We start from the raw sequence: 21368 nt of genomic DNA, 5'->3' as shown, positions 1-21368 counted from the left end.
TCCTCAAAGGACTGTCACCCAGGGGAATTGCGGGTGTCCGTCTGCTGATTCATTCTCCCTGAGCGCTGACATCCTGCGGCATGCCTGAGCGCTCACCCTCATAACTCCTGCTTTGTTCCGCGGGACGCGACCCCACGACCTGCTACTTCTCCTCGAGTCGTCTCTCAGGCTCACAGAATCCGCCTGCCCTCCGAATTCCTGTACGGGGCTGAAACATGAGCCTGACCCAGTGAGCTCATCGACAGGCGTGGACTTACAAAATAACTGCGAAAAAGAAAAGCGAGAGTGCGAGAGATGGAATGTAGAAACAAAAGACAGGTTAGACAGCGCCAGCGTCGTCTCCCGAAGGGGTTAAGTTACACGCAGCCAAAACATAAGGAAACAAAGGTGCACTTATGAGCCTCATTCTCGGGACCGACGCCACACTTTTCAGAAGGAGCTTCTTCTTTTGGGTTCAGGAGTTTCGTTCTCCCCTGTCGGAGTCAGTATCGAAAACATACGTAATTCCAGAAGGTTCCCGTTGCCCTTCTGACCTGCTGCAAACCGAGAGACTCCGGTGTAAAAGTAAGTGGCTCTCATTTAAAGAACATCTGAGTGAGGATTGAAAGGGAAACAGAGTTTTATCTGATGCAACGGTATTATCAAAACTAATTGTGGCAATTACAAAATATGCCATGCAAATGAAAAGTCAGCATGGAAACGGTTATGACAGGACTGTGTATATCTGGCGCTGAGAGTGTGAAGAGGCTTTTTAAACTTTAATTCATTGCGGTATAATTGGATATACTTCTATAAATTATTTAGCCATCTTCATGTCTTTTTTTCCAGAACATTGACTGTTGTATACTGTATCACTTTCTACCAGTCAACACTTGTTTGCACATAACATGAGTGTGTGTGTGTGTGTGATGTGTGAACCTGCTTTAGTAGAATATATATGTTGTGTGTGATACCTTTTCAAAAAAGCTGATTTTAAACATAAGGTATTACGCTTTAGTATAGGGAGCAATTCTCACTATTAACTAGTTGCTTATTAGCATGCCTGTTATTAACATAGTGGATGTTTATAAAGCACATATTCTGCATCACCAATATCTAAACTTAAAATCTACCTTACTAGTGATTAATAAGCAGCAAATTAGGAGTTTGAGGCAAAAGTCATAGTTAATGATTGGTTAATAGTATGAATTGGACCTTAAAATATATCGCGACCAAGCATAAATACCAGAATTAAATGATTTGGATAAATGTTCATCTAAATGTAACAAAAAAAACATCTAAAAATTGCACATGTATGTCTAACCGCACAACTGGTGTAACTTTAGCAAAAGCAAAATTGTTAAGTTATTCAGTGAGGGAAAGTCACAAAATGACAAAGTATGAGATTGAGTTAAAAAACTAACTATGATACTGCTATTCTCTGTTTTGCTGCAGAGTGCATATGATGAGTCATATATTATTTCAAACTACGACAAAAATAGAATTGTTAGAAATAGGTTTTAATGCTTGATATGTTAATCTAGACTGCAAGGATCATCGCTCGAGCATTATATTCTGACGGTACGACTGTGTTCCTACCAGCTCAACTGGTAAAGTTTACCTTGAATGCAAGTCTGCCGAAAGGCATAAATGCAAATGTGTTAGTTACACCCATTATTCACCAAGCTCCCTCACTCCTTGAACATGTATTATATTTTGGGCACTTTGATTATGCTTTCAGCTAATAATAAGATTGCAGAAAGCTGTGATATGGATTTACAACATGAGCTCAGAACAGCAGAGTTTAACCTTCTTTTTGTCCTGCTTTTTGGATTTTGACTTCCATACGTACATAAATAACTTTGGAAAACTTTCTTTCTTTAGTAATGTTGAACTACTAATTCACGTTTTCGGGACTGAGCTGTAGTCTCAAAAATATGTGGATACTATTGGGTATTTAAATCACACATGAAAACATATGAATATCTAGTTACAAACCGGTGTCATCTGCACTCAAATAATTCTCAAGTTTCTTTCAGTTTATGGCTTTTAACCAGTCAACACTTGTTTGCACATATAGTATAAGTGTGTGTGATGTGTGAAACTGCTTGAGCATGTGTGTATGGAATAGTATGTGATACATTGCTGAAATTATGCTTTAAGATCTTGCTTTAAATCCATACCTTGAATTGTATCCAATAACTAGTCTGAGTTTCTCTGAGAACTGCCTTCAATTTTCTAGCCATTTTCTCAATGACTTTTAACCAATTGGTGTAACATTTCTCCACAAGTTCACACAGGTGTACAGAACCAGGTCTCATTCATCCCATTAATTATATGTTCCACTAGCATTTTACACCCAGAAACTGTCACAGTACTTTTTCTTTATTTTGAACAGTTATGCATACCTACCGTTTTATCATTTCAAACCTAACATCACATTTTTTTTCTTGCAGAAAAGCTGTGTGTTTGTGATAAAAAAAAAAATGCATTTATATTTATTAAATATTTTATTTGAAACCTATGGACAAACATCTTTTTAACTGCAGCTTTAATGTCCAAATATGTTTTTGAGCCACTCAAAATGATTTATTTAATTCTGGCATATCTAAAGTTTTAAATCATTAAAACACTCTTTTACTGTTTATAAATGCTATGATATGACTTAAACAGGTCAGCTTCAGCACTACAGCGTTTAATATGACATTTCAGCAGTTGTTCAGGAGTAAAGTACAGTAACGGCAGCCCATGTGCGGTCACATCCGTGGAGTGGAGAACACAGTTCATGAATCAGATGTTTTGTGAAGCAGGACCTGGCCCGAAGGCACAGCTCAAATACGCTAGGGTGCAGAGGGCGACGTTTCGTCGCAAAATGCCAGCACAAGTGCTTGACTGTTCTGAAGTCTTTTACTTCTTTAGACCCCCCCCCCCAAATACACGCTTAAGATCTCAAGATGACGCGATCCCTCCCACAAGAAAAGAAAAAACAAACACGGTGGAGAGAGGGCTAATGTAATTAAGCTAAAGCGTGGGGTAGGGCATTCATTTAATTAAGTCAGCTATGCTTGTTCCTCAACCACCATCAATCATTACAACTGACAGGTCATGCGGCGCTTGGTTTGTTATTCCTCTTAATGCTGAACTATCACAAAAACGAGCCATGTTTTGGCATTTTGGCTGTATTATGTGGCGGAGAATGGGCACAGCTGTGTGTTTTTTTTTTTTTTTCTTCGTTTTTGAAGAGAAGAGAGATTGCGATAAATATGAGAGGAAAATTTGCATATTCCAAATACTGTAACACCACGAGAGAGAGAGAGAGAGAGATACAAGCTAGTTCAAGTTAAACTGCAGAGAGTATCTTACATTGTTACTCCAATCAAAATAAAAATGGGCATTTTGTAAATGAGCGAAAGTGTATTATTATTATATTAGTATTATTATCCTGATTTTGTGCACAGGTCAGAGCAAATAATCACTTATGTTATTATTATGCTATTGATTTAATTATTTTATATCTACCAATTTAACAATTAATTGCAAACAGTACATTATTTTAAAAGGACAAAAACATTATACAAATTGTGTCATAAACAATAACAACATATACACATTAAATTATCATTACTATTATTTGTATTTATTTACTTTAAAGCACTATACAAATACAAGACTTAATTTATATCACTACTGTTGTGTTTCTCTTATGATTTCAAACCAAAGTCTGCATAGCGAGTCTCTTCACAAACACATGCATATGAAGAAAAAAGAGTGAAGAAACATATGCCTGCATGGTGAAAGTCAGCAAGAGAGCTGGGACGAGAGAAAATATTGTATGGTGGCTGATTTTTTTGCTGTCAGTTACAATTCCTTGGGATTCTGCCTAAAATATTGGTAGGGAATAAGAGGTAGATGATTTTTTGTGTATGTGAGAGATCTAGACAGGGTATTTGTTTCATACTAGTCAGCAGGCATCGAGGAACATGTTCTATAGCTGAGTCGGGCGAAAAGATAGGATCGTTCCAGCCCAACAACACAAATTGTCTTCAGTTTCAACCTCATGCACAGTCTTAGCCTTGAACAATCACTCTTTTCTTTCCCTTACTTGTTTATATCTCCTATATATCTCTCTTCCGGCCGTTCTCTCTTTAGAAACAATTCCAAGGGGCCACTACGTATAAAACATGTCTGTTAGATCTGATGTGTATATTATGACGTTCTGGATAAGTTCCAACTGAAGTTCCACGTCTGCGGCCCTCACCTGTGCACTCTGGGTTTCATTTTAACAGACTAGATTACAATGCCACACTCAGCTGATGACCTGTAGGGTCAGGTCCACGGGCAAGTTGATCCCCCCCTATGCCCTATGGAGCACTAGGGTAGAGGGAACTGGCAAACTGCCCCAAATGGAAAGTGGGGGGAGTGTGGGCTACTGCTTTTCTTGGCAGCCCCTGCTCACGCTGACCAGCGGGAGCACTGGTGAAAGCAGACTGAATTCTTCCCAGACACAATGCACTGCCTTTCCTGTGGGTCCACAACTTCTGAGGAACATCCAGGACGAGGTTCAAGGTGAAGACGGGACATCCATCCCACCTCATACTCACTGGGCTCATTTCTTTTCTTTCACTCTCTAATTAGGCACTTTTTTTGTAGTCCTTTCTTCCTGAGTGTTTTTCCTTTTCAACAACTGCTTCACAGCAGGTTTTGAGGTGTAACAACACACCACACATTTCTCCTGGAAAAGGAGTAGGCAGCTGTCGGAATAATAACCTCATCAAAGGATATATCGTGTCAAAGGAGGGCTATTCATATATTTTTGTTGTTAGTCAAATCCAAGAGCAATAAGCAAAGACAAGAGACGAGCTAGCATATTGAGGGAATATTGTTTTGATCAAGGCTGAGGGAAAAGGTAACCGCGTACCCAAGATGTTGTTCTCGCATGGGCATATGGAGGATATTAACTATTTTTTGGTGGGGATTGACACTGAAACCCTTGTGAAACACAAGTCAAGATGACAGCAGCTTAAGGTCAGGGTCTGTCTTCCCACACATTGTTTCTGATACACTTTATTTGTCTATCACCTAATAAAACACATGCGTACAGCTCTCCACAACCACATGTCGGCCAGAATTGTTTCTACTCTGACTAGGTTTGGAGGTTCCATTTTGCGAAAGACCAGGACCCACTCCTACAGTGCCGCTGGAGATGTTGGAGAAGAAAACCACACTGAGATTGGATTAATCTCTGTCCACGTCGTGTGCTCCTGGTCTTGGGCTGAAGTTTTGTACAATTTAGCCTAAATTTCCACTTGTGGTGCAGACGGTCCTTTTTTCTGGTTTTATCCAGATATGTTCAGTTCAGCATGACAAGGGCTGTGGGGCTCTAATGCACATCACTGATGCCACCTGCAGTTTGAACAGAACCAAGTGACTGGCCCACTGTCAGAACCTACTCAACAGCACTGGGACACTAATTGAAAACAAATTCGGCTTTAAGCTCAGGCAGTTAACACGGCTTTGCAGAAACATTCACACTGTGCTGACAGTCACAATTGCTGGTTTGATCCTGCTCTGCTGTTGTTAGACTCACATGTGTCAGTAACGTCTATGGTAAATTGCCTTAGTCAGTGGTCATCAAACCTGTCAGGCCAAACACCATGGCTGATCAAATGAGAATGAGTATACACAGAAATGTTTTTTTTTAGCATTAAACAAACTGATGTCTCTAAGTCCAAGGGCAATCTGTGATAATGTTATTAAATTTAATGTTACATGTCTCGAATTACTCCTGAAATGTATTAGCAATTTCTGAGTGAAGACTGTTTCAAAGGAAATCCTATAACAAATGTTTTCCAGTGTAATAACCCAAATGCACTGTGAAAGTAATTAAAGTAATGCATGTATAATTACAGTGTTATTACATGTATATTACACCTTAAAAAAATCCAAATATATTTTGAAATGTAGGTCAGTGTAATCTTAAATAGTCTAAAATGCTTGCAACCTCTTACATTATTAATATAGTTCTCAAAAACAGGTCACTCTTTATGCTTGCAGCTTTTCGCCTTCAGAAAACCAAATACCTAAATGCCACTTGTAGATTTTTATTTTTAGTATTCTGAAGTTCTAGAATCACGTCATGTACCACCTGCAGGGTGGATTGCTCCACAGTTTGAGATCTGTGGGCTATACTATTAAGCATATTTGGATGTTTATGTGCCAAGATCACTATCCTTCATGGTGTGGTCTTTCTTTTTATCCTTGGTTTGTTTGCTTGAGAGTGAGGCATGCTGGGAAGAAGCGTTGTGGCAGCATTTGTTCAGCTGTGCCGCGGCAGGATCGTATAGCTTTGGCTGTGATCCTCTTCGGGATGGCAGGAGCCCCTTTCTGGGTGTAGGCTTCAATTTCAGACCCTCAGCACATTGCCTTGCAATTGTTTCCTATTGCAATCTATTGTGGCAAAATGAACGATTCCATGAGCAGAGAGTCAGTTTTTGTTGGCCACGCACAATGACAGTCGGTTTCAGTCAGCGTGGCAACAGTTCGATCTTGTATTCAGTGTCACAGTCAATCTTAAAAAGCTGTTACCACTTTTCTTTTCTTTCTTTTTTTTTTTTACCCAAACATATCAAGATGACAACGGCATAGAGCCAGTCCATTGTCTCTGGGGTGTATAGACTTACCAACACCATACTAATACAACCAGCTTCAAAGAGCAGCACTGTTGCAGGCGACCTAGGATGACATTGTTCTGTCAAACAGATTGTTCTGCATGTGGAAATGCTTAGATAAGAGAGTACATGTAGTTTTCTGAAATGTGTTTCTGCTGGGCTTGCATTCAAAATGCGCTGATTAGGTGAAAACTGATTTAAAATGCATTTTAAATTATACGCTTAACTGCTCAAAACTAAGACTTTTTAAAATAAATTTCCAAAATTGGCACATTCGCTCCAAACATTATTACACTGGCTTGCACTCAAACAACCTTGAGATGCTTTTGGTTTTTGATATTGGAAAAAATCAGTTGGTGCTGCTTGTTTTGCTACAAGCAAAAGTCACAAATCTAGTGTGTTTTCACCCTCTCTCTCTCTCATTCCCCCTGTAAGCAGTGCACTTCAATTAATGTGATTGGCTAGAAAAGCCAGGGTCACTGGGACATGATGGATTCTGACTGTTTTTGCTCCGGACCTCTAGACCAACCGCCGATAACACAAATTATGACAGTGAGGCCCAAGCTTTTTTCCTTTCACACACACAAAACGCTAACTCAGAAAAGGCCAAACTAAATCCAAAACCATGGCTCCCATAAGCAAGTCCTTTAAAATAGCAATAAAAGCATATGATTTACTTTTGAGCGTCATTAACAACTAAGAGAGTGCAAAGAACTCAGAAACACTCTCTCTGATGATTTTTCATATTCCATATGCTGTGATGTCAAAAAAGCCTTCGATGTTGTTCAAACTTCAGGGATAAAATTGACTAACAGAAACAGAAAAAGACAAACTTGCAAAGCCTACACAAGTCTGTAAACAAACCGAGTGATCTGCCATGTGCGGATTTAACATTGATCAATATAACTGGACATGTGTCCTTAAAAAATCACTACAAGCACTGGCATTCCAGATCTTCTTAAATACAAGATGTGAATCTAAGTTTCTGCTCATCAAGTGTCTGTGTGGAAATTATTTCTAGTAACATAGCAACCACAGCAGACAAAGACTGAGTTTAGCTGCAAATTAAGCTGGAAATTAGCATTTTGGGCTCAGAAAAGCAAGGTGCTTGACATTTTCCTTGAAATGAAGCAAACATTGCCACAGTGCACATTCTATTTCCCATTATAAATATGAATGCATATATACATAAATCATATAATATGTGTAAGTGTCAATGTGCAAGTGACTTTTCATAAAAACACACATCTGCCATCTTTCCTTCTCTCTCATGTGTGTGAAACTAATGTATATGATCGTGATTTAACCAATTAATATGATTAAGAGATCTGACATCTGCCAGCTATGATATACACAACAATATGCATTAATAGTATATGTAAAGATATAAATAGAAGCATGTATTATTGTCATATCAGTGTTGTTATTGTTAACTAAAAGCTGAATGAAAATGAGAAATGTTGCCTATATGAAAAAAAAAAGTTGAAGTACGAAAATTACTAAAACCAAACCTGAAATAAAAATAAAGCTAAATAAAACTATAAAAACTAAAGATGTCAAAAGCACATAACAAAACTATTAAATATAAACTACACTTAAAATGAAAACTGAAAGTATAAAAAGGCTAATTAAACAAAATAATAGATACCGTAATATACAAAATATCAAAATAATACTGATATACACAGACACACACACAGCCAAGTTGTTTTATTTGCTTTTCTTTTTAGTTATTTTTCTAGCAAGAAACGTACTATAAACACAAGCTCCAGTGTGTGCATGTAAGTGTGTGCAGTTGTGCATCCATTCACAGAGAAGTCAACTGCAAATAAGACGTGGTGTGGAGGGTTTAAGACTTAAGAAATATCAAAACGTCTACCTTTAACTGTACAAAGCCTCTATCTAAAAGACCTGAGGCTGACGAACACCTACACACACACACACACACACACACACACAAACACACACACACACACACACACACAGGGGGCTTGTGTATATCGAGCTTCTTGGCTGAAAAATAACCAAAAGCTAAAGTAAATAAAAAGATGCCTTTACTGGCTTGTGGGGGAGGACGTGAAACACTAAAGCAAAACTTTTCAAGGGACGGACCAAAAATGAGCTGCTCTGAGGGAATATCACGGCACTAATGTTTGTAGGGAAAACCAGCAGAAGTACTAATATTTTTGGGCACGTATTGAACTAGCCTTTTATATCCCACTTCTCTGTGCTGCCGTCTTTAATCATAAAAAACAAGGAAAAAGAAGAAATACAACAAAACAACACTATATCTAAAAAAAAAAGACTACCATAGCCTAAAGTTTGCTATTTTATTAAACAGAAGAGCAGCTTTTGCTATGCCTGTTTGCAATGAATGTTATGTATACAGTTCTGTAAAATGTGATTGCTCATAACAAACATATTTAATGTTTCCTGCTAATAACTGTTCCAAGAAAACCGTGTCTTGTATTCTATTACTACAACTAATATGTTCATCTTTCACCAAAACCCACCGCAGAAGATACCGCATTTTCCCCTTAGGGAAGGAATTAGTGAAATCTTGCTCCGCCATTGAAGTACCGTGATGTATATCATGTGATTTACGATTCCCCGTCACACGTTTTTCAAATGAAAGGATCTCGGCCTATTCAGAAGAAATATGCCACACAGCCCCTAAAATTGTGGATGTTACCGCTGCCAAGTCACCCACATATGTATAAACGTGCTCTAATTCATTTCAGGTTTATCCCTGCGTTTGAATTGTTCCAGGCCTTAGCAACACAACAGAAACAAATCCTTATCAAATGTTTAAGCAGGTTTTAAGGGCTTTATAAGATGGCAAGTGGGTGTTTGAGTGACTGACAGACAATAGGAGACAAAATCAAATGCATCTCAGGTTAACAGAGGCTGAAGTCAAGAATTGATCTTGCAATTCAGTTACTTTGTTTTTTCAGAACAATTGAGAAACATAACAAGGTCGAATTGCATCATTTAGTGCATCATTATCAAGAATCCGTACATAGTTTTTTTATATGCTCAATATATGAGCATATTCAGTTCAGTTCAGTTTTTAAGGGACGGCCCCAATTTGTAGGCGACTATATGCTTGGTTGGAGCTGTCCTCCGAAATGTCTATTTGTACTGTGTTTAAAAGTGCAACCAAAGTGAAATAAAAATTCTGCTGCAAAAAAAAAACATACAATATCATTGCATACAGTGTGCAACTTCAATTAACCTTCAAGTTTCCGTTTTGAAAAAAACTGAAACTTGAACACAAGGCTCACTGGCTTACTGACATGACTGAGCTTCTTTGAGGCCGTCATGTGTCTGTCAAGCAGCTTCACACTGACGCAAAGAAAAAAACATTCTACACATAGTGAAAAATGTACATACTATACATAGGGACCATAGTTTTTTGCTTACCAGTTTTGGTTTCTTTATCGTATAGCATTAGATCCATGCAGTAATCATTTAGAAATTTGAATCAGGGGTCTTCAACCCTTGATAAAGAAATGAGAAATTAATGCTCTTTTAGCAAGGAAACATTCAATTGATAAACATTTTTTTGGTTACAAATACTTTCAGTTTCAAATAAATATTTTGTTTATTATAATTTTGAATTTATCAAAGTGTCCTATCATGGTTTGCACAAAACTAAATAGCAAAAACATTTAAAACATTAGTAATAATAATAATAAGGTTTCTTGAGCAGCAAATCATCATATTAGTATATTTTCCAAAGGCTCATGTGACACTAAAGTCTGGAGTAATGATGCTGAAAATGCAGTTTTGCATCATAGTAAAAATGATATTTTAAAAATACATTAAAATAGAAAACAGTTATTTGAAATTGTAATAATATTTCACAATGGTGCTGTTTTTATTGTATCTTTAATAACTGCATAGATTTTTTTTCTTAACCTAAACGTATGTGTATATCCATCTTTTTAAAACTAACTAAATAAATAAATATTTTAGTAAATACATTGTATATAAACATTTGTAATAATATATATTTGAATAAATATTTTAAAAACATGAGTAAAGACAAAAGACCTCAACAATTTTGACCCTTAACACCCCCCCCCCCAAAAAAAAAAAAGAAAAAAAAAAAAAGATACAGTATTAACCATACGTGTTCCTTGTGTAATAATGGTATGCAATAATCATTTTAATGGCTTTTAAGTATTAGCATCATATGGAAATACATTAATACGAGAGTATGATATCCCATAGTACACTGCCAAAATACACAAACCTGAGTTATCCCCCTATTTTTAATTCATAAATCAGTGGAAGATCACTTTGTCAGTATAAGTTTAAAAATGCAATATTGACCACCGAACAAAATATATCCCTGGTTTTCTTCTCAGAAGTCTGGTCACCTTATAATGAGTAATGGATCGGGCTGTAATGTGGCCCTCTCACTGGCATTGTGCTATTAAAGCAATTATCACCCGCCTGCTGAAGCAAGTCCTGCTTGGCCCATCAGTCTGCATCCCAGTCAAGGCAGGTCACCTCTGCTAAGGTCACAGAGTGCTGGCCAGTGAGTAATGGAGCAAATGGCCTTTCTGCTGCATGAGTGGAAATGCTGAGCTACGCAGTGCACAAAAAAACGGCTGCACTGACATGACCAAAAGAACATAATTGCTAGGAAGTGGACGAGTGTGTGAGGTGCAGGAGGAGTTACCTGAAACTGCGCTTTTTGTAATTAAATGCTGTCAAAAACGTTTTTGTTTTCAGCAGGATTTAGCATAAGAGATTAGCCTGTTAAGAAGAGCGCGGGATTGTTTTCTCTAGCTCAAAGCCGCAGCTAGCCTGCAGCCAAGATAAACCCAGCTGAGGAGAGTGGCGGCTTCCTCCTGTCGCCCTGGCCATCGGGGCAGAGCTCAGCTCGACCGGACGCTTCTCGTGTTACACGCCAGAGGAATAATAGCAATGACTTTCTGCCCGTGTCACTTAAAGCAGCGTGATTAGAGCCGAGAAGAGCTGCACTGGTGTCAGCAGTGCTGTTATGCCTGCAGGGCTGTAAGTGTGAGAGTTTGTGTGTCTGTGTACAGAACGAATAAAGGGCCCCATTGATAAGAACAAGTTCTTCTTGTTAACCTATCAGTTCAGCTGGCCTGAAGCCAGCGCAGGCAGTCTCTAGGCATGTTCTCACACCGAGAGCGCTTACTCAAACATTACCGCTCGCATCTCGCTGGCCTAGTATTACACACTGCCATCCAGGACGTCTTCACTCCAGTTGTGCAAGCTATTCTAAGATTAAATAAAGAAATAGATAAAATTTAAATCAGTGGTCTTCAACCCTTGATACATAGGGGGAAATATACTGTATATATAAAAAAAGGTCATACTCATTCATTCATGCATGCACTGTTTGAAGTTTAGTTTGCAAGTGAAAATTACAAAGACTGTCCTTGTGGAAACATTTAAGAACAGAAAGGAAGAAGAAGGAGACAAAAAAAGAAAACAATTGCACGATTTGATGGACTATGTGTGCAAACTATTAACATTGGAAAGAATGAATGAATGAATAATTGAATTAAGTATTTTAATCATTTTTTTATAGTTTAGTTTGGCTGTGAGAAAACATTGAATGTTCTTATGAAAATGTGAAGAAAAAAGGCAATGACATGATTTCCCATGCAGTGAGTGCAAACTATTCTAATTTCAGTGAGATGATAGATGGACGGATAGCCATGATTTTAAAGGTGAACTTATTACATGGTTTATATAAGCAAGAGGATTTTTGCCATTCCTTGAATTGTTTTTGTTTCTGTTGTTGTATTTTCTCACGGAAATACAGCAACGACATTTTTTTTTTTTTTTGGACTGTACATCTATTGAAAATAATATTGGTCACACCTGAACAACAGATAAAACTGTCATTGGAGGAAAAAAAAAGATCCATGTGAAGCGACCTGAACAACAGATCGTGCCATTGAGGTGATACTGTGTGTGTGTGTGTGTGTGTGTGTGTGTTTCGCTCCAAGTATCTGTTTTTACTGTGGTTAAAACTGAGAGTGGCATGGAATTTTGACAGCACAGCACCATTAAATCTCTCTCTACAAATCACCTAATTAATCAAACGATCTCTCTCCACAACAGCCTCCCGGTGGAGAATATTTTCAGTGTGTCACATTAGACAATTCCCTTTATTAAATTCAGCTCTTGTCATGCTTCATATATTTCAGTAGACAAACTCATTCATATATAAAGAAACAACCCGGTCTCATCCCAAGTCGTCACATATTGACGCTTTGGATTTGGCGTCGCTTTTTGACGCTCAAGGTACCCCTTTAGCGTAATTTTTCGACGTGAAGGGAAGCGTAATTTTTCGGCGTCGATATGCTAATGCGCTATTGGGAATTTTATCTTCATAATAAGGTTGCCATTATTGCATATATGTAGAGGTGTGATTTTTGAATGTAAACAGTCAAAATAATGACTTACCCAACCCTGCCCCTAAACCTACCATCAGTGAAGAAAACGCAAGATATAGGAGGCAGATGCAAGTACTGGCATAATTTAAAAAAAAATGATTAATATACGCTAAGTGTTTCCTATTTAAAAAAATTACCTTCCCTTCACGTCGAAAAGTGACGCGAAAGGGGTACCTTGAGCGTCAAAAAGCGACGCAAAAACCAAGCGTCAATATGTGACGAGTTGGGATGAGACTATGTTAAAAGAAAAGCTAAAGAGGATCAAGTAACATGAAAGGTGATGATAAGCCTGAATGTTTTACGTACGCATTCAAACTGTGCAAATATCACTTTCATCCAGTATCTTTACACCCCTTAACACCCCCCCCCCCCCCCCAAAAAAAAGAAAAAAAAGATACAGTATTAAATTAATTAACCATATGTGCTTCTTGTGTAATAATGGTATGCAATAATCATTTTAATGGCTTTTAAGTATTAGCATCATATGGAAATACATTAATACGAGAGTATGATATCCTATAGTACGTATTTTTTACCTCACACTATGTTTTTGTACTAAATAGGAGAGAAGGAAACCTGGTGATGACTGATTTAAGTTTAAGCAAGGCTAAGGTCATTGTTTATGGCATTTTCTTTCAATTAACCTTCATTATCACTGGCAAGTAAAAATACACAAGAAATGGTGTAATGTATTATGGTATTCCCATAGCATGTAGAGGAAATCTGATGTGACAAACCGGTGCATTTAACATTTCAGGAGTTCAAGAAAGCTACATGATAACAGCGTCCCTTTGGGCAAACCACAAGACGGAAAATATCAAGACCAATACATCTATGCATGCTAGAAACAAAGAAATCAGGGCCTTTGCCAAAGGCGTAAATGTGTCAGATCTCGAAACAGATACGGAAACCCAACTCCATTGTGAAGATTGGTAGCATTCCACAATGTAAGCCAATGCCTTTGGTAATTACATAAAGTTAGAAAGGAATAAATATAGCGAGTGTTGTTCTGTAAGCAATGATACGCATGTCGTTCTAGTCTTAGCATTGGATTCGTGACCTCAACTACTCGCTGAAGTATGATCACAGAATAACATAGTACATGAACTATGTCAGTATGGTAAGAACCTGTCTAGCAGGAGAATAAATATAAACGCAAATCATTCATATGGTTTTGCCGAGCCAAGAAATGTCTTGCTAAGGTCTGATTGCCAAAATGATATGTAGCGTTCAAATGTGAAACATCAAGGCAGAGAGCTGTCAAGTTTGTTATGTCATAATTCAGTGATACATAATTATGGTGCAGTAGGAAAAATCTTTGTTTAAATGTTTAAGTCATTTGAAAAATCAGGTTACATTAAGATTATTTGATCCACTGTGTAAATAATGAATATTTCACCAGCCTCATATTTTTATTCCCAATAATTTGATATAATTTGAACCTGATTTACCCAGATAACATTCATATCACATTTCATAGAGCCTTGTGTTCCTCAGTGCATTCAGTGGCCCCAAAAAAGTATTTAGACATTTAATAAACGTATGAATGCCTTCGCAATAAATAAGAAATGACCAAAACAAGAGGCGCTGGTGAAAGACAGCAAGCACTTTCAAATATTTCACATAATATTCACACACAAGGATATAGCAAATAATAAAATATTTAATAAACACAGTACCATTCAAATGTTGGAGGTAGGTAAAAAATAAAAGTAAATAAATAAATAAATCTCTCCAAGGTTGCATTTATTCGATCAAAAATAGAGTAAAAACAGCACTATTGTGAAATATTATTATAATTTAAATGAACTGTTTTCTGTTTTAATATATTTTAAAATGTAATTTATTCCTGTGATGACAAAGTTGAATTTTCAACATCATTACTCCAGTGTCACATGATCCTCAGAAATCATTCTATTATTTATTTATTTGTTTATTTATTTATAAGTTCAAAAATCAAAATGTATATTACATTTTTCATCTCCAAACTTTTGAATGGTGTTGTGTACATCCAGTAAATTCACCTTGGAATTAGCTTATTACGTCATAGCAAAAAAAATTAAAAATAAAATAAAAATTTAGAAAGGTTAATGATAATGTTTTAAATAAAAGCTGTAATATTATTTGTTCACTCTTTTTTATTATTAAGACATTTGCTTTAAATGCATTGAAATTCAAGAGCATGTGTGGCTGAAGTGTGCAAATACTTTTCATGCCACTGCAAATCTAGCTGTGTGTGTGTGTGTGAGGATTTAATGGATTCATTGAGTTCTCCAGCAGCGTGATAATAAAGTCTACCTCTGCGTTCAGCTTGACCCTCAGGTTTCACTCAGGTGTTGCTACCTGGCTTGCTCCGGCTTCTCTGAATAATGAACGCGAGGTTGCGATCTCTTCATCTTGAGTCACGGTGACATGAGGACATGAACGCTGCTGTCCGACTCTCTGGAACGGTGCAATTTATCTGAGGTGCCACCGTCTGAAGGGAGAGAAAAAAATGAGTTAAATGGAGGACACAAGGCATGAATTATACAAAGGGCCCAGACACACACTGACCTTGGTTCCCTTTAAATTTTCCTTGTTCATTTCCTTTCTAATTTTGAGAGGTGGCTAGCTAGCTAACGCACAACATCCCCTTGTGCAATCGTAAGAAAGAACAGAGGTCATTTCAGTTTCTCTGGAGTGCAGGACGATTAGCAATATGTCATTTGCAGTGTCATGCCTCAGTTGTTGGTCACTGGAGCAACTAAAAAAAGTCGGAAAAGACGAGGAAAGAAAGAGTTTGTCAGAGGCCTAACATGCCTCTGAGGTGCTATGCAGGAGGGGCCGATCGATGCCGTAAATCAAAAAACTTTACATCACCACTCGCTGTGGCCCCCTCGGTGCTGTGAGGATCATAACATAACACACTTCCACCATCACACCGAGAGTGTTTTTAACACCCGTGTTAACATATCCCAGCATTCCTAGTGAGTCTCGCTGGGAGATATCTGAGACTCCTCTTTAAAAGTCGGCTCTGTGCGTGGAACAGGAGAGAAGCAAACTGTTTTCTGCTAAACCGCAGGGAGCAGATGGAGGTACAGATTGGGATGAAGGGGGTTTTTGCCTGAGCAAAGCCATATGAGGGAAAAAATGTTATTTGAGGATCTTTCTTACATTTTGCAGATGAGGGCGGCGATAGCGGCGGATCGTAAACAAGCCATCTTTTGAGGACGCGCAGCAAAACAGCCACCTCCAAAAAAACAGAATGCCTTAATCTCGAGCGAATCGCATTTGTCTCGAGGCAATGGAAGTAATTGGGCAATTTGTAAAACGTAAACAACAAAACTGAAGAGCTGACAAAAAAAGACTGGATCAAGCTGTATAAACAGTCTCACGTTCACACCCTTGTTGAGACAATTTCACTCATTGTAAACAATGGCAGTGTAAACACAAAGCAATTACCGTAAAAGTGGAACATAACTCTGCGGCAGTATTAGTTTTAGCACATAAATCACTAACTTAGATGATAGGAGTGTCTGAAGCAATAAACCCAAATCAGACATGGCTTTCAGGTGTGAAATTGAATTTTTAAAAGATGTAATCTGATGCTAACAGAATTATTATCCTGCCAAAGAGAATTTTAGTGTGGATGGTTATCAGAAGGGCCAAGTGGCAGTTAGTCATCTAAACTAAAGGGCTTTAAAATAGTTATTTCATCTTTACAGCACTGTATGAAAGCCATTACCAAACTATGAGAAATAAACTCTTAAATCAGCTAAACTGTTTGCCTTGTTTAAATATAATGGAACGTAATGAGCTGGAATAATGAGCTGGATACACACATATATATACATACACATATAATACATCTAAAGGGGCCATTACAGAATGCATATTTGAGTAAAAAAAAAAAAAAAGAGAAAAGTGAGAGATGTGGATCGGTGTGGAAAGAAAAAATATGATCTGGAGACATGTTTTTAGAAAGGCATGTTGCTGCAAAAGACATGAGCGCAAAAAAAAAAAATCCTATATTTAACCGTTTTGCCCCCGGATTGATTCAGTAACTCTTAACACACCTCACACCACAGGAAAATCTGATAAGATGATCTTTAGAATCACCAAGATAATCAGGACATTACCTGGAATTGTCGGAAGGGGAGAAATCGGCCTAAAATTAGCCCGATTATCTTGTGGTGTGTACCCAGCATTAGATCCCTGCATTTCAGTCCAGGCTCGACAGGCCCCGACTTTATATGCCCCTAGGGCCGGGCTTCGGGCCAATTTTCACCTCATAGTTCAGATGCCCAGGCTGTTTTAGGCTTCTCCTTATTTTGATATTTTAGACATACATCAATTAGTGATAAAAAAAAATTGCCGTGCTGGTGGAAACAACACGAGACCATGCTACCGCGACTGTTAAGAGTGGCTCAATGGTCTTTAGTGTCCAGCAGCAGCAGCGAGCGTGCCTTCAGTGCAGGTAAAGAGTTCTGCGTTCAAATGCTCACGATAGGCTAAAGCTTGCTGCAAAGCCCCAGCAAAAGTAATTACCATGAATGTGTCAGGGCGATATTTTAAATATCTACTAATAAACTGGTGTTTTCTGAGTCAGTGTTGCAAGAATGAATCCTGACTCGCCATCTCCTCATTGGACACACTTTTAGAGAGGAGTGCATATTTAGGGATTATGATTATAATGAAAGAGTTTTTGTTTTCGATTTGTTTTATTTTGTTAAGTAGTAATTTAAAGCTTTCTATATATACATATATATATATATATATATATATATATATATATATATATATATATATATATATATATATGTGTGTCATGTCTGTGAGGCATGTATTCGCTGAGTTTCGGTTCATTTTTGTGAAGCGCTCCTGTTCAAGACCGAGACGGCAGAAAACACATCATGTGTGTTTTGTTTATTTTATAAAAGCACAATGTTTTGTTGATATTGTGAGTGCACACAAGTAAAAGTAGACAGTTTACAGTTCCGAATGATGTATTACTCTTACGTTTATGAGCAAAAAATTACGGTGTATTTTAAGTTGTTTCCACTGACAAAAATGCAAGTGATTCCGCTGGCGCTTCCATGTCCTGCAAAACACGCTTTAGCTTCCACTCTACGCACAAACTATTGGATACAGCTCACAATTATCTAGGTTTAACATTTAAACATTATTATACGCTTGAACTGTTTTATATCTATATATTTTATTTTAAGCAAGTCGTGATGATTTGAGAAGGCTAAATTGATGACCTTATAATGACCTGCCGCTGGTTGCTTGGTCATTACTTTAAAAAAACTAAAACTTGTATTTAACGAAAAAAAAAAATAATTCTCCAAACATTTTTCTAAATGAACTTAGTGAAGAACTAAACTAAATATAATCACTGTGCCATTACATACAAAACTGAATTATTTTAAAAGCTGAAACAGTAGTATAAGCTGTTTTGGGAGAAGGAAGAGAAAAGACGGGCTCGGGCCCCTTATTCTGATAAAGGTGTCGTACACGGGCCAGGCTAGGGCCAAACTTTGAGGCCCGTGCAGGGCTCTAGAATGGGTCAGTAAATGATTCAGTGACTCACTTACTGGCACCACTGACACACGTGAACAGTCAGTGATACAAACAGATATAAATGAGGAGCGATTCAAATCGTGAAAAGTACTATTTATTACTAAGCACTGAGCAAGTAGTGCTGTTAGATTGCACTCTTGGAAGGCCGCTCAGCCAACCAAATGTCAAGATTGGAACTGTTGTATAATGTTTATTTAAGTAGTAATTACCACCAGATGAACTTCAATCAAGGTCTCAGTCTAGACTCATTTTTCTATGTGGTTTCTAAATATTCTCTTTGCCAGAAAGATTTTTTTTTTTTGCATTGATGAATTCAAGAATTCTATCTTTAAATGTTATTAGAAAAAAGCAAAAATAAAAATTAAAAAAGCTGTCAGTTATGGATTGACAGAAGCTCAGGCTGACATGTGTGGCAGACACTGACGCCTCTCTGACTCTGCCTGTCAGTCTAACTGAAACAGATTATGTCACAATGGCTTATGCTCTCGCCAAATGACTGCTGGCACAAAGTCTGTGAAGTTCAGAGATTGTTCATGATGCCCTGAAGTATATAAATACATTTCCATCTGCACACCAAACCAAACACCAGCTTACATACAAGCCTCATCGCATTTTGACACATTACGAGTTACTGTTGTCTTTTTAGTGATCTGAAGAGAATATGCTGACAAAGCGTTGACTGTGAATAAACTCGCTTTCTCTCTCTTTCATTTTCTCTCCATCATGGTAGGCTGAGCACAGGAGAGCTGTTTTGACAACAAGATTGACCATGAGTATGAGTGTGTGTGCATGTGCCTCATTTGCAACAAAACTGATTCGCCCATTGACTTGTATGCAAACTTTCATTTTCTCAATGCTCATTAACTGCTCACAAGACTTGATTTTGCATTTACTAAACCTCAAAACATCCCTCCAGAGGTCATTTCTTAAGACACAAGCAGATACATTTATGAGTGAAGAATTACACTTGGGGATATTGGATATTGGCCTGGGCCAGTCATGAATAATGACTCAAGTATCCTGAAGCCACTGCACCTGAGACCTCATAGTAAGTAAGGTCAGCGTATACAAAAGAGGTCAGGGACCTGAGTGCTAACCAAGGATCAGATCAATCCCATCGCTAAAATCATACACAAATATTCAGATTAATACATGTTCAAACATACTTTGTCACATTCATCACATGGCAAAAAAAACAAAAATCTTCAACTATGGCATTTTTGTGCCTTGTGAAGACACACTGTCTTTGAACACCTTTTACACTCTCACTCATTCATTTAATTTTTTAGTTCAACAGTATATATAGAGTAAATACTCTCCTATGTTGCCATACCATGTCTGCTTATTATAAGCTATATATATATCTGGGCTTGTTTTTCATTTATGGTCAGTTGTAGGTTATGTTTTGCTGGATTTATATCCAAAACAGTTGGGCATTTATTATTATGATAATTATTTTTTATGAGCATTCAAGTTGTTTTTAACAAATGAAAGTAAAACGGTCAGAAAAACTAATACAATTTTGTTTTAGTTCTCATCGAATTGCAAAATTACTATAGGTTTGTATAAATATATAAAAAACAGAAGAGCATAGAACTGTTAACATTTTTGTTTTGTTTTAACCCCTGTGTTATTTAATATTTGTTTAAATAATAACTGTGAAAAATAAAAATACATACATATCAAATACATAAAAAAACATGTGTCTTTATATGTTTAATTTTATAGATAGAATTTCCATGATACAAATTTATTAGTGGTAGAATTATTGGTTGTTACCACAGTCAAAAAAAAAAAAAAAAATGTACACAAAAATATAATAAGTATTCAATAATTATTTAAAAATGTACTATATATATATATATAATTTAATTTTTTTTAATCAAATACTTTTGATAAGTCATCATTCCCAATGTAATTTGTATTGTAAAATGTTACTACACAGAGTAATCATTCCCACAACGCAGCAGCGTCGACCATCTGATTCTAGCTCAGCACTTCCTCTGAGAACAATAAAACACTGAGCCGTGTGAATACAGGTCCAGTGCAGGTGACCCAGGATGAGTATTGAGGCATCTCAGCACCACCAGAGGAACCTCACCTCCCTCAGACTTAAGACTTCCTCCTGCCTAAGCTCGGCGGAGGGAAATTTGCTGCAGATGTGACTTCAAACGGCAGAGCTCCCGGCAGGATTAGGGCCCAGGATAAGACCCATCCTCCGGCTGCCTCTCTGACCTCTGTCTCACTGTCTTTCTCCGCCAAGTCGGCAGAAAAAACAAGGCCTCGCTTGTTGCTAGACCCTGTTTTTACAGCTTGCTGAAGCGGTCTCGCTCGGCCGACTGAAACATTGCATACTTTGACTGTCCTCTTGTGAAAGAGGCTAGGGAACCATTGAACATTTGCTCTTTGACCGTCTTGTAAAGGTGTTTGTAAGTGCAACGGAATTAAGGAGCTGAGAAAGATTGGCGACTAAAAAATTATCTTAAACCCATATATGCAAAGCTGCTCACAAATCTCAAAGATTTGTTCCACATTAAAACCATCAAACCTGTCATTTCACAAAAGTCCTTTTGATTTTTTGACATCACATTGATTCAGACTAGACTTATATTAGTCAGGCCAGAGAGCCACCAATCAATTTCAACACATAAACATGCAAATCTACCACACCGCATATACTGTAAAAGTGCAATGCATGCTGGTTAGGAGCACG

At 37.5% G+C, this 21368-nt stretch overlaps 1 protein-coding gene across 1 annotated transcript in view; it reads left to right on the top strand.

The window, feature by feature from the left end:
• Positions 1-237: 237 nt before the first annotated feature.
• The window catches only part of LOC306843746 (leucine-rich repeat transmembrane protein FLRT2-like), a 32890-nt gene continuing 11759 nt past the window's right edge, over positions 238-21368 (top strand). The window contains exon 1 of the mRNA XM_079375396.1: positions 238-564. The gene's annotated coding sequence lies outside the window, so the exon portion shown is untranslated. The remainder of the gene's footprint in view (positions 565-21368) is intronic.

Source organism: Barbus barbus, assembly GCF_936440315.1.
Source record: "Barbus barbus genome assembly, chromosome: 24".
In the NCBI taxonomy this organism is placed as follows: Eukaryota; Metazoa; Chordata; class Actinopteri; order Cypriniformes; family Cyprinidae; genus Barbus; species Barbus barbus.
Note: the sequence above shows the minus strand (reverse complement) of the source record. Positions and strands in the feature narration are given on the sequence as shown.